The sequence below is a fragment of the Nicotiana tabacum genome, chromosome 6 (genome assembly GCF_000715075.1).
Source record: "Nicotiana tabacum cultivar K326 chromosome 6, ASM71507v2, whole genome shotgun sequence".
Lineage (NCBI taxonomy): Eukaryota > Viridiplantae > Streptophyta > Magnoliopsida > Solanales > Solanaceae > Nicotiana > Nicotiana tabacum.
In genome coordinates, this window is record NC_134085.1 from 82,720,669 (window position 1) to 82,726,668 (window position 6,000).

Sequence of the window (6,000 nt, forward strand, 5' to 3'; positions counted from 1 at the left end):
GCGAAGGCCCTTGGCCTTGGGTGTTATTTGGAACTTATCGAAATAACAGCCCGTCAACGATCAATCGAGGTCGAACCTTTCTTTTTTGATGGCGAAGGACCTTGGCCTTGGGTGTTATTTTGAACTTATCCAAATAACAGCCCGTCATCGTTCAATCGAGTACGAACCTTTCTTTTTTAATAGCAAAGTCCCTTTCCATTGAAGGGTGTTATTTCGAACTTATCGAAATAACAGCCCGTCGTCGTTCGATCGAGGTCGAACCTTTATTTTTTAATGGCGAAGGCCCTTGGCCTTGAAGGGTGTTATTTCGAATTATTGAAATAACAGCCTGGCGTCGTTCGATCAAGGTCGAACCTTTCTTTTTTGATGGCGAAGGCCCTTGTCCTTGAACGGTGTTATTTAGAACTTATCGAAATAACAGCCCATTGTCGTTCGATCGAGGTCGAACGTTTCTTTTTTGATGGCGAAGACCCTCAGCCTTGAAGGGTGTTATTTCAAACTTATTGAAATAACAACCCGTCGTCGTTCGATCAAGGTCGAACCTTTCCTTTTTTAATGTATAAGGCCCTTGGTCTTGAAGGGTGTTATTTTGAACTTATCGAAATGATAGCCCGTCGTCATTAGATTGAGGTCGGACCTTTCTTTTTTGATGGCGAAGGCCCTTGGCCTTAAAGGGTGTTATTTCGAACTTATCTAAATATCAGCCCGTCGTCGTTCGATCGAGGTCGAACCTTTCCTTTTTGATGGCTAAGGCCCTTGGCCTTGAAGGTTGTTATTTTGAACTTATCGAAATAACAGCCCATTGTCGTTCGATCGAGGTCGAACCTTTCTTTTTTGATGGCGAAGGCCCTTGGCCTTGAAGTGTGTTATTTCGAACTTATCGAAATAACAGCCCGTCGTCGTTCGATCAAGGTCGAACCTTTCTTTTTTGATGGCGAAGGCCCTTGGCCTTGGGTGTTATTTTGAACTTATCAAAATAACAGCCCGTCGTCGTTCGATCGAGGTTGAACCTTTCTTTTTTAATGGCAAAGGCCCTTGCCTTTGAAGGGTGTTATTTCGAACTTATCGAAATAACAGCCCGTCGTCGTTCGATCAAGGTTGAACCTTTATTTTTTGATGGCGAAGGCCCTTGGCCTTGAAGGGTGTTATTTCAAACTTATCTAAATAACAGCCCATCATCGTTCGATCGAGAATCGAACCTTTCTTTTTTGATGGCGAAGGCCCTTGGCCTTGGGTATTATTTCGAACTTATCCAAATAACAGCCCGTCGTCGTTCGATCAAGGTTGAACCTTTCTTTTTTAATGGCGAAGGCCTTTGCCCTTGAAGGGTGTTATTTCGAACTTATTGAAATAACAGTCTGTCGCTGTTCGATCGAGGTCGAACATTTCCTTTTTTATGGTGAAGACCCTCGGCCTTGAAGGGTGTTATTTTGAACTTATTGAAATAACAACCCGTCGTCGTTCGATCAAGGTCGAAGCTTTCCTTTTTTATGTGGCCCTTGGCCTTGAAGTGTGTTATTTCGAATTTATCGAAAAAACAGCTCGCCGTTAGTCCCGGTTTCTGTAGAGTTGGACATCTTCTGTGGGAGTACCAATTTGTTTGGTATTGCGTGCATCATATGGTGCAAGGCTGGTGAGTACGAGGCGTCAACGTTTCGCATAGGTTCGCGTTGTGCGCGCATTATTGTTTTCTTGTCTGACTCCTGCCATTCAGCTCAGAGATGCTACCAGTAGGAGGGGTTTTAGCTGTGTTGAAGTAATTTTTGTTCTTCAATTGAGATGTTCTTGTGTATGTTCGTCCACGCGGATCTTATCTGCTTGCCTAAACAAAGAGTGGGAGGTGAGGGTGAGATTTTCTTCGCTCCCGTCTGGAGGTTCGGTGGGGGAGAGCTAGTTTGTAGCACCGTTTGCCTTGTTTAGAATAGTTGCAGTTGATGGGGAGAGGAATTCCAGGTTTGGTAATCCTACTCGGCTCTCCTTCCCTTAACGCGTTGCTCCCATTTCTCGTGTGAGTTAGATTCTCCCTTCGTGCTGCTTTTGGTAAGTTATCGTGTTTCTCGGCTTTGATCTGGGAGAACTAGGAGTTTTCACTAAGAAATCCCCACAGACGGTACCAAATTATTTGACTCAAAAGATTTTAAAACCTTTTTGAACAAATCAATCAAAGATGAAGGGGTAAATCTTAGTCAAACATAGTTAATTCTAGATCGAAAAGCTAACAACGATGATTGCATATGGGATGAAGGAGATATGGTTGATCTTATTAAGATTCAACATTACCTTCTTCATCAATCGATGAGGAAGGAGAATTACATCTTTTCTTTGAGGCTATTTTTCGTTTTCTAGGATACAAGAAAAGAGCTTTTTGTCATCATTTTTTTTGAGAGAATGGAGAAGCCCCCCAAATTGAGAGCTTTCTTTGGCTATATATAGTCGAGGCCCTTTTACCTTTTGCTTGACTCGACGCTTTCTTGTCATTAATGTGTCCTGGTCGTGATTTTAGGCTTTACTTGTTTCGATTTGTCGAATGGCACAGAGGAGAAATGGAGTGGGATCTAGTGACTTTCACTGCCCAGTTACTGAGGCAGAGTATCGGGCAACCTGGTCGTGGTGGTCATATTTTGACCAATACAACAGTCTCTTGCAAAAATAAAGGATAAGACTGCCAACAATAGATCGTTGTGATCCGACCCTTCCCTTGACCTCGTGCATAGAGGGAGCTTAGTGCATTGAACTGACCTTTTTACTTCCTTTTATTTTGTTAAATATTACAATCACAACTATAAAGAACCAATAAGGATTCATATATTTGATCCTAAATTATTTGGGACAAAGATATAATAATTATAGTTGTATTCATCATTACAATTGATTACAACAAAAGAACAATAATTTTAACATCTTTTGATGCATCATATAGTGCTAAAATTATATTTTCTTACTAATAATAATTGTGATGGAGTGATAACAATTCATTTATTTTAACTAGAGGTCTTAGAGTGTATCAGAAACCAAAACAAACCAAAAAAAAGGTCCTCTTGCAATAAGTCCATACTTGTGTAAATTGCTCTACATTTGATCCTTGGATCAACTCTGAATATTGCTTGACATTGATGTGTGGCGGCTTGCTTTTAATTTGCGCCGCACTCAATTTCCACGCTGAAAGCGAGTCCACTAGAAGGTAAATGTGTTATGGCCCAAATTTTACTAGGATCGTGATGACACCTAATCTAAGTCACTAGACGAACCAATAGAAAACAGAACCCAAATATAACAAAAGAAGAGTTAACATAAATCATAAACAAGACTAATAACATAAGTTTAAAATTGATACGTAAGAATTAACCACCCCTACGAAATGGTATTTGTTTACCTTGAAAATGGTAATTACAATTATATTTGATTTTGTGGTTCTAAAAATACGTGATTTATTTTTATACTAGTTGTTAGGCAATAGGTGCTAAGTGTAAGTAAAGAAAATAAGAAATGCAAATCAAAGCTATCACAGAACCGAGCCTCGAGCTTGCTGGAACAGAGGCTTTGAGGCCTATTTAGGGCGGTTGGTAATGAGTTGTTGCTGAAGAAACAATGACAATGGAGTCCTCAAAGATGGCCTTTTGCGGTTAATAATGAGCAATAAATGAAGAACAATAAATGAACAATGAACGAATAAGCAATAAATGTGTAGAACAATTGTTTTAAGAAAAGAGCAGAGGATGTTATATTGTATTCAATATGTTGTATTGTCTAGTAAAAAAAGTCCTCCTACAAGAATGTTTGTGCCCACTTTATATAGGAGGGGTGAATCCCAACATAGTACATGTCTAATAATAACAAGGAAATGCTATTGTCACAGCTGTATAATGGCGTAGTACGGATTTGTACTATTCTTGCAGACCTGGTCAGCTCTAACCACGTATATTGAGAGTTTTTCTGCCTTTCCATGTCGATCATCGATTATACTACTCAGGGATCGACCATTGGTGAGCCTTTGATATGATACCTCGAGGGACATACCTCGGGGTCGCACCTCACGCTTTGGTTCGGGCTTTTCGAGGTTGGGCGTGGAGCGACATAGTATCCCCAAAGTCGAACTCCTCAATTTTGGTCGTATACAAATAGTCCTCGTGTTTCTTATAATGAAATGATAAGGAATGACCTTGACCTTGATTTTCTCGAACCTTTAGTGACGACATCAAGCTCGTGACGTAAGCGCTCAAACTGATCGAAATGTCCCATCGGTTTGTTTCGCCAGAAATATTGAATGCACTGCCAGTCCGTTTTTCAAGAAATACTGAATGCACCGCCTGTCTGTTTCCCCAGAAATACTGAAGGCACCGCCTATCCGTTTTCCCAAAAGTATTGATTGCGTTGTTGATCTGTTTCCCCAGAAATACTGAAGACACCGCGTGTCCGTTTTCCCAAAAGTGTTTATTGCGCTGTTGATTCGTTTCTCCAAAAATATTGATTGCGTCGTCGGTTACATCATCGTCTCCCTATAAAAGAGGGATTGAACCAAAATTTCACTCATTCTTTCCTCAACAGCTTTTAGCCCTTTCCCTTCTCTATATCCTCCTCCAAACTCCCGTTTTATGGTTCAAACCTGTGACCACGAGGTCACAGGGTATCAACTTTGTCAGTTATGTCATGGCTCTTTTTCAAAGCTTTTCCCCATTTAGTGGGATTATACTAGGTTGTCGTTGTTGTTGTTGTTGGCCCGAAATAATGAGAGAAGGGCACCAAATTCTTTCCGTATCAGAAGATATGTGGTCCTTACACTACTGCCATCTCTCTTAACTTCAACCTGGTGTGGCGCTTCATTCCTTCTACTTTCCGTGGAGTGAAATGGCTTGTCTACCGACCTTTGCATCCCACACCGGTACAATGTCTCAAGAACTGGCTTCACAATAATAGTGCTGACGAGGTCCATACTTGCCATGTTTTTCACCAGGCCACAATTTTCTTAGCTTGTTAAAAGCTTTTGCTCTTTGATAGGCTATAGCCTATTCTTCATCTATTACCATTTCGGGGGAGGTTCTCGAAGACGCCACCTTAAAGAACAAAATGGAGTTCCCAAGGAAGAGTTTCTCGAAGATGTTGCTCTTGAGGATACCCTTGAAAGTAGATTAGGCCTTTCTTTGTTTCTATGTAAGGGCCCCCCGTGGGTTTTGTAAAGATCTTTTAATAATATAAGAATTTCTTCGTTTTGCCTTCGATTTGTGTTGAACTCCATTCTGCCTTTATTCATGAAAAATCCAAGTGTATGATTCTAACAATTAGTCCGAATACTGGACCCCGAACGCAATAAACCCTTAGGTTTTCAATTGATTAATATGATGTGAACTTAGGTTGTCGGGACTTCTGAGTCCAAGTTGAATGAGAGCTGGTCTCGATTTTTGAAATAAAGCTAGATTTTTTAGGCTTCGTTGATAGCCCTCGAGTAAAAATTTTCTTGAACTCTAAATAAAGATAGCCTTGAGGCTTTGTAGATTAGTCTCTGAGTGAGAACTTACTCGAACTCGGGTAGCCCTTGGGCTCAATAGTCGAATGAGCGTTTGCTCGAACTTGAAATAAATATAGCCCTGAGGTTTCGTAAGTAGTCCCTGAGTGAGGACTTACTCAAACTCGGGTAGCCCTTGGGCTTAGCAGTCAAGTGAGTGTTTGCTCAAACTCAAAATAAAAGTAGCCCTGTGGCTTCGTAAATAGTCCCTGAGCGAGAACTTACTTGAACTCGGGTAACCCTTGGGCTTAATAGTCAAGTGAATGCCTACTCGATCCTGACTCGAAGAATATTCTTAATAACTTCTAACAAACTGATTCTTGATGCCTAGTCTGACACCAGCATCATGATGTAAGTGGTTGAAATGACTGAAGGTTTGTTTTTTGTACGATTCCCAAAATCATTAATTGTAGGCGGTCGGCCTTTTGGCTTTTTCAAAAGGGACGATGCTGCCACTACAAATATTCGGGCTAAGATAGCATCTGCTGAGGCCAAACTCA